The sequence below is a fragment of the Meriones unguiculatus genome, chromosome 4, assembly GCF_030254825.1.
Source record: "Meriones unguiculatus strain TT.TT164.6M chromosome 4, Bangor_MerUng_6.1, whole genome shotgun sequence".
Classification (NCBI taxonomy): Eukaryota; Metazoa; Chordata; class Mammalia; order Rodentia; family Muridae; genus Meriones; species Meriones unguiculatus.
In genome coordinates, this window is record NC_083352.1 from 78,243,486 (window position 1) to 78,252,163 (window position 8,678).

Below are 8,678 nucleotides of genomic sequence, written 5' to 3' on the forward strand. Positions count from 1 at the left end.
TTTTTTTTTGTTATGGTAGAGCACAGTTTTAATTGAAAGCACAATCAGTTTCCTTGGGCTGGAACAAAGTGAGCCTGTGGCTTAAAACACAATGGCATGAGGGACTTGTTATCAGCGATGGAAGGGAGGCGCCTCACTGGATAATGCCGTTCAGAGAGCTGGAGAGCTTTCCAATCCAAAACAGCTGGTCTGGTGTGACTGCGGGTGATATTAACACATGTGCTTATTCAGAGTCGTGTGATACACATGCCAATATTCAGAAGACCTGTGTGAGGGTCTCTTACCCAGGACCACTAGCCTAAGGATGGTTTCACACAATGGGCTGGGTGCCCCCTCATCACTCTTTAATTAAGGAAATGCTTTACAGCTGGATCTTATGGAGGCTTAGTGTTTTCAAACACCCACTTTATTCAAGGTTCTTAAGCGCCTCTACCTCTCTTCCAACCCTTCCCTCCTCCCTCACCTTAGGTAGGAGATTAGTAGGGAAAGGGGCTGTAGACCTCTTATCTACTTTCTGCTGATTAGGGTGTCTGGGTCCTTTGGGAATGCGCCAGTCTCGGCCGCCAGGATCCCAGCAGTCCAGTCAAACAGCAAAGCAGCAAACCTCAGCAGCGGCAGCCTCAACAGCAACAGCGGTGGCACCACTCGGCAAAATCAGCACGACTCTGTCCAAACAGCCCGAGCCGTTGAAGCAGCAAAACTGCGCCAAAGCGGCAACAAAGTTTTGTGGAGCGTTTCTCTTTGCGAAAATCAGCAAAGTGTTGCAAACCATTGCAAACTGCAGAGATGCGAAAAGCACTGTCTCGATGTCTGTGGGCTCTCTTTGTCCCTTCTCAGAGACTACACGAGGATGCTTTCCAGCCCACAAAACCCATGCCCCTCACATGTCTGTCAGTTTCCAGCACCCCACACTTGTGACCAAAACAAAAATATTCACGTGACAAAACTGAGTTTCCAAAAAACCCAGAAACTCCACTTCACATTTTCTTGACTTTTTTTTTTTTTTTTCTGATGACTCTTGTGTCAAGTTGTCATAAAACTAGGCAGCACACGCTCCGTCTTCCATGTTTGCTTGAGACAGGCCTCTCGCTGACCTGGAACTCACTGAGTAGGTTGACCTGGCTAGCCGAGAGCTCCAGGCACTCTCCTGCTGTGTTTCCAGCTGGGATTGTAAACTTCCAGCCCTGGGCCAGGCTTTTCACATGAGTTCTGGGGACTGAACTCACATCCTCCTGCTTGCAGCCCAACTACTTACCAGCTGAGCCATTTACCCAGCCCCTGTGATTTCATTTTAATCTTTGCTTTGATTACTAATATTTCTCCCCAATATTGGTATTGGAAAATGTCACTAAGATCCATCTACTATGTCTCTTTTTATTACTTTACTTAAAATGGCAAGTTCTTTCGATGTGATTTTTTTTTAAAGCCCTAGAAAATTGTCTCTTGCTGAATTATTGATTTTTGCTTTCCTTCCACTTACTCTGGCTTCTTCTTGAGGGGTTCTTGCTAGCCTAGAGATGAGATATTGGATTGCTAGCCCTCACGCCAGTCATTAAATTCCTGTCTGTGTGCTTCTGCTTGCCTCCCTCAGTTTTATTGTGTTTACCTAATCCATCATTCCTCCACCAGGTTCTCCTCCCTATTCTTAATTTCTGTTTCTTCATGCCTCAATGTGGGTAGTAACTTGCTACCATTGCTAGCTTGCATCTATTCTTCTCAAAGCCAGCTTTGATGCTTCCTGTGTCTACATCCCTAATTTCATCATTCAAAACTAGCTTTAAGGAATTTTATTTTTGCCTCTGGGTGTACATGTGCATCTGTGTAGGTTTGCATATAGGTTTGTGTGAGTGCTTGCATGTGTGTGTGTGTGTGTGTGTGTGTGTGTGTGTGCAGGCTGAAGGTCGACTTGACTGGATTTTAAAATTACCTAGTAGACACACTTCCAGACATGCCTGTGAGGAAGATTCCAGAGACCATTAACTGAAAAAGGAAGTCCCATCCTAAGTGTGGGCAGCGCCATGCATGGGTTGGGGTCTTGGGTGGAATGACATGAGAAAAAGGAAGAAGTGACATGAGCACAGCATCCGTCTCTCTCTGCTTTGTGAATGTGGTTGCCATGTGCCCCGCTGTCTTACACTCCCACCATGATGTATCTCCATATCTAGTCACATTGACAATCAAGAGTAACCACTACTGTGATGACACAGTCTCTGAAGCAGCAGTGTCCTAACCTTTTCAGTGACCAACCCTTTGAAGGACCTAGGTTTGGTTTTTTTTTTTTTTTGAGACAGGCTCTGTCTATGAAGACCTAGCTGTCCTGGAGTTTGCTATGTAAAACAGGCTGCCCTCAAACTCAGGGAGATCCTCTGCCTCTGGTTCCCCAGGTCTACCATTAAAGGTGTGCACCACCACACCTGGCAAGACTCAGCTTTTAAAGTATAGATTTATTTTTATTTATATGTGTGTCTCTGTATGATATTTTGTTTGTATGAGCATCTGGGTAACCTTGGAGACCCGAAGAGGGCATTGGATTCCCTGGAGCTGGAGAGATAGGAGCTGTGACCCTTCAGATGTGGATGCTGGGAACTGAACACCTCTACAACAGGAGCAAGAGCGGAGTCATGGCTGCCGCCCTGAGACTGATCGCTTCAGGGGCGAATGGAAACTTTTGAAGGTTGGAACCTAGTTAGGGGAGATGCCCTGCTCCTTCTTTCTCCTTCTGCTTCCTGGCCACAGTGAGGTAGGCAGCTTTATTCTACTACATACTCCGTCCAAGATGTCTGCCTCACCACAGGCCTAGCAAACAGAGCCGAGTGACTATGATCTGAAACATGAGAGAAAACAAACCACTGCTTTCTTCATTTGTTTGCTTGCTTTGAGACAGAGTCGTACTCTGTGTAGCCTGGCGTAGACTGAAATTCTCCATGTAGCTCAGGTTGTTCTCAAACTCATGACTATCTTCCTGCCTCAGATTCCAAATGCAGAAAGTATAAATGTCAGACACCCTGCACAGCTAAACCTTTCCTCTTTTAAGTTGATGTCCTGGTGTCTCCTGTCACAGCATGCAAAGCTGATGAACACAGATACACAGAGGATGTGTTTTCCTGGGAAATCAGTCAGTTACAGGAAACTGAAAGAAGTTACTTGGACTGGATCTGTTTTGTGTTCCTAGTGAGGCTGACTTTAAACTGCTGAGCCCCCTACTTGTGTCTCCCAAATGCTGGGATTACAGGTGTGTGCCACCATGCCTGGCCTCTGGTTTATGTTCTCTCTCTCCCTCTCTGTCTCTCTGTAGCCAGCGATGACCTTGAATGCCTCTACCTGTCTAGAGCTGAGAGTACAGGTATGTACCACCACACCCCATTTATGCAGCGCTGGGGATCGAAGCAGAGCTTTGTGCACCCTGGGTAAGCACCTTTCCAGCCGGTTTACATATTGGATCCTAAAGTCTCAATTTCTTTTGCAGGTCTGTCCCATTTGGAAAGAGACCCCAATCCTTTTTTCATACACAACAGCCCCCACCTTGACTCTGAATTATGTTTTTCTCATTGGCCCAATAAACGGTAGAAACTTTTGCTAATCGCTGGATTTATCATGACAGCCATTTGTTCATGATGAGATTTAATGCAACAAAACTGACTTGCTCCCATGTCCTTTTTAACAAGGCGAGGGAGATCATGTGACTCTTCAGTTTTGGGTGCTTCTGTCAATGTGACACTTCAGCTAATGCACAGTTGGCTGGTGTCTGAGCTCAGCTCACAAACAAACAAACAAAAAATATCCAAGCTAGTTCATTTTTTTGGGCAAACTCCTTCCTTAGCATAGAAGGCAGCTAAGTAAGTAGGGGAGATACTCAGTGTTCTGTGGCTATTGTTTTTTTCCAAATTAGGCTGAGGAGGTGAACCAAATTCATAAGTCTCAGGAAGTTTCTGAAACTTACAAGATTCAGGAAGCTGTGTAAGAATGAGCAATTTCTAGGGAGGGGGTCTAGACCGTGGCCAAGCTTGCTAGAAATCAGTGGGCTCAAGAATCCAGCTTTCATAGGTTGCCACCCGTGCTGAGTGGGTAGTTTTGGTGATGTAGCTGCCTTTGAGTCAATATACTCGTTGGTTTTCTACGTTCGACTCCGGTGAGACTGTTTCATTGTTCTGTTGCTGGTGTTCCGTTGTGAGGCATATTTATTTGTTGACATCCCTACCCTAGGAAAAGTCACACAGTACTCAAGAAGGCCATGAGTGAGGACTTCTCAAAGACTTTTTTAGTTTCACCCTTTCTCCAGCTGTTATTTCCCTGTAGACTCAGCTCAGAGCCCTTCAACATGTAAGCTAGCACTTTAATATGTGTACCTCTGCCTGCAGACCAACTCCGTGTAGGTCTCTGAGGAGCTTCTAGGATTTGGCAGAGCACAGTATGAAAGTCACTGGTGATGATGCAGGCTTCGGGCTGAGCCTAGCTCAAGAGGTTCTCAGTCAGCTCTTCGTCTGCCATCACCCTCTTTTCTGCAGTGCTGAATTCTTTCTGTTAGCTATTGTTCTGGTTTGCTTTCTCTTGCTGTGACAAGCATTATGGCCAAAAGCAATTTGGGGTAGGAAGGGTTTATTTTAGTTTTCAGATTACAATCCATTATCAAGGGAAGTCAAGGCAGGAGCTCAAGGCAGAAACCTTGCGGCAGGAACTGAGGCAGGGGCTATAGAAGAATATTTGCCACGTTTCCTCTGGCTTGTTCAGCTGCATTTCTTAAGAATCCCAGACCCTCTAGCTTAGGAATGTCACTGCCCACAGTGGGCTGGAGCTACATTAATTTCAATTAAGAAAATGTCCTGCAGACATGGCCACAGGTCAGTCTGTTGGAGGCAATTCATCATTGCTTTTCCTTCTCAGGTATGTTTAGGTTTGGGTCAAGTTGAGAAAAAGTAAAGAACACAGTTACCTTTCTCATCCCTGTGACCAGCTGAAGGGAGGAAGGGTTTCTTTTGGCTCAAAGTTAGAAGGGTCCATAATGGCAAGAAGACATGGCTCTCAGCTGCAGCAGCAGGAGCATGGGGCTGCTTGCTCACATCAGAGTAAGATGATGGTGGATCAGGAAGCAGAGTGTTGAGCAGAAATGAGGCCAAGTTACAGACCTCAAGGTGTTTATATCTGTGTGTGAGTGTCTATGTATAAATAGTTAAATATAGGTTCTGCATTTGAGAAAAAAGTGTGTGATACTGATAGATACTTATTTTTTTCTTTTTCCTTTTTCTCTTTTGGATTTCATTAGTCGCTTAGAGCAGCACAAACAAGGAATCATTTATAGAAGTATGGACATCTTACCAGTGGTCACTCTCGTGAAGGAAACGTTTTTACTTCCCTCCGCACTTGTTAACTGCTTATACCGTCTTCAGGAAGAAGGGGAACTTGATGAGTCCCTCCAACATCCACGATGAAATATCAGCAGGCCAAACCTGGTGTAGTTCTTGTGCAGCTGAGCACCATGACTGAGCGCTGAAGAGCATAATGGCCATGTTTCATACAGAGGACAAAGAACGTCTACACCATTCTTCGCTTTCCTAAGGCACTTACATTCTTTCTGCCTCCCATCTACTGCTTGTTCCCTGAGTCTTGAAGGAAGTTATGTAGGATGTCCAATTTAAGAGAATTTTATTCTATTGTTTTGGGTGTGTCCGTGCATGAGCACGTATGTCTGCCAGTGCCAGAGGAGGCCAGAAGAGGACAGCAGATTCCCTGGTAGCTGGAGTTCCAGACAATTATAAGCTCCCGACATGGATGCTGGGACCCGAACTCTGGTTCTCTATAAGAGCAGCAAGTGCCTTGCCCGTTGTGTGTCTCATTTAGAACTGTGCACTTATTCAACAGTCACTTATTTGACCCCTTATGAGTCTCTGCAGCAATCACCACTCATACAGAAAGAAGTGTGTGCTACTAAAGCTAATAGAATTGATGAGTATTTCTTAAAAACTTTTAGAAGATTCTAATGCATATCTTGGGCTGAGAGTGACCAAACTTATGACTAATAAAATGTACCAGGAAGGAAATCCCTGCTCAAGATTATTATTGTTTCTGTCGACCCCAAGGTCTCTACTTTTGGGTATTGTTTTTTGTTTATGAAACTGGATTAAAGGGTGTTTTAGGGTTCCTTCAGTTCTCACACGCTGCACGTCTGTGACTCAGGGAAGCGTGGAGCACATCCTGTGAACCAGGGGTAATGTCTGGTGTGACAGTGTTGACACTTCATTATTGGTGGGAGATAGGCTCTTCAAAAGCCTTTGAAAGGCCTGTCATCACCCAGGTGAAATACGCCCACGTGTCAGCCAACTTTACATGCTTCTGAGGCCAGTTGAGGTGATAAATGTGTAGGCTTTGAACCATCTGAGGGAAGCTTTCTCAGCTGTCAGCAGCTAAGCACATTAGCCATGAGATTCATGGTGACCCTTAGCACTTGTCAGTCTCAGCGGCTCCTTACCAGTCTGAGAGATTGACAGCCCTGTCTTGTCAGTTTGTCAAATCGGATGACATTCTCTACAGATTTGCCTCTACACGGACAAGGAAGCTGTCATGGATACCTTGTTGAAGCAGGCCAGCCGACAGCAAGTCACAGCAGTTCTGCGTAAAGAGAACAGCGCAGGTAGGCACTCGACATCATTATTAATGTAAGAACATTTGCAAATTAGAGCTTGTCGCTTCCTTAGACGTACTCAACAACCATGAAATCTTAAATGCTGAGGCGCAAAGTGCAAGTCTGCACCAGGAGACTATTGCAGCCTCTATTTTTGTTTTTAAGATTTATTTTATTTTTATTTGTGTGCTCATATGCATATGCACATGCTTGCATGTGTGTGTGTGTGGTGTGGCATGTGCACATATGTAAACAGGTGTGTGTGGAGGCCAGAAGAGGGTGCCAAATCCCTTAGGGCTGGAGTTACAGGGAGTTATTTGCCCCCATGGTGGATGCTGGGAATTAAAATCTGGTCTTCCTCAGGAGCAGCAAACATTCTTTTTTTTTTTTTCAATGCAGTTTATTCAGGAACCTTGAACAATCCTCGGACCCTGGGGAAAGCCAGCCCACAGCTTATATAGCCTCTGGGTAGCCAACCCAGGCGTGCCACGTGGGCAATGCAGATAGGTCCACATACATGGAAGCAAGCCAGATCCTCAGCCTTAGCCAAATGTGGAATTGTTTGTGACAGAGAGCACTCACCATTGGGAAGGTGGAAGGCAGAAACCAGCTCCATCTTTAAGGCATAGCATTCCGCAGCTCTCTATAGTTCCTCCTTTTTGTTTTAGACGCATCAGGCAAGAGTAGAGGTCTGATCTCTGATATTAGAAATAAATTGGGACTTTGTACCTATGTTCATTTAGGTGTCATCCACCCAAAGAGCAGCAAACATTCTTAACCACTGAGCCACCTTTCCAGCCTCGTAGCTCTGTTTCAGTTGACGTAACCTCACTGAAGCAGTGTGCTCCAGAATCAACAAAAAGTCGCTGTCTTCTACAGCTTCTGCTGGTTGTTGACAGCAACAGGGTGGGAAAAAGGGCCGGAGCTCTTCATTGGCTCTAATGAAATGTGTGTATTTCTTTTCCAAGTGTACATGCAAAGCGTTTAAGAAATTGAGTGTTCAGTGTTTAAGCAATTTCTCTTAGGTTGAACATTTTATCATGGTCATGAGCTCAGAAGTGCAATGAGAAGCAGAACTTCATTCTCTAGTGACAGGATGAACCTTATCAAATTGTGTTTTAAAAAAATTATTTGGTGGGGGCCTGGAGATATAGCTCAGGGGTTGAGAGCACTGCGTGCTTTTCCAGAGGAGGAGATTCAGTTTCCAGCACTCTTAGCTGTTTGTGATTTCAGTCCTAGGGAATCCAGAGCCCCCTTCTGGACTTACCTGTATATGTACATGTGGGCAAAATACCCAGAATCATAAATTAAAAAAACACATTATGTTATAGTATTGGAGAGACAGCCCAGTAGTTAGAAGAGGTTTCTGCTTCTACAGAGGACCAGACTTCAGTTCCCAGTGACTCCCAACTGCCTAGAAACCCTACTTAGGGAAGAGATCCAATGTCCTCTTCTCACCTCTATTGGAACACACACACACACACACACACACACACACACACACACACACGTATTTATTCTAATTTGGATGTGTCTTGATTTGGGAAGCTTGGCTACTCTTTTTTTTTTTTTTTTTTTTGCAGAAGACCATTGAGATCCTGTTTGGCAGTTCTATCTGGCATGGTAATACAGCTACTCATATGTTCTCAACTGAAGACTGTTGTCTGTGTTGGGGAGGGTTGTCCTCGTTGATGGGGCTCAGCTTTGGGAAAGGTGTGCATGTAGTGGTGAGGGAGGCTGTGAGCATCTCGGCAGGCTTTCTAAGGAGGGACACTTGTTCTCTTCTTTCCAGCTATGTGACTATTGGGACAATAGACTCCAAAAGGGGTTGGGCTTTCCCCAGGAACAGTAAGCTGAAGAAAGGAAGATCTAGTCTGAGAGAAAACCTGTCTCTTGGGAAGAGAGTCACCACGGTTCTGACAGCTAGTCAGATCCCTTGCAGGAGAGACTGTAGCCCAGACAATGGTGGATCAAGTGATGAGCAGGCCACACCTTGACCAGGGCTGCTTAGCGATGCATACTCCTTGTCCTCTTTTTAAACTTAAGCCTCATGTCATGACCC

General features: G+C 45.1%; 1 long non-coding RNA gene across 1 annotated transcript; it reads left to right on the forward strand.

Moving 5' to 3' along the window:
- The first annotated feature begins 2,480 nt into the window (after nucleotides 1-2,480).
- On the forward strand, nucleotides 2,481-6,199 carry LOC132653499 (uncharacterized). Its single transcript, XR_009591229.1, has 3 exons — nucleotides 2,481-2,674; nucleotides 3,296-3,343; nucleotides 5,261-6,199. It is a non-coding gene; the product is annotated as an uncharacterized LOC132653499 (long non-coding RNA).
- Nucleotides 6,200-8,678: the final 2,479 nt, after the last annotated feature.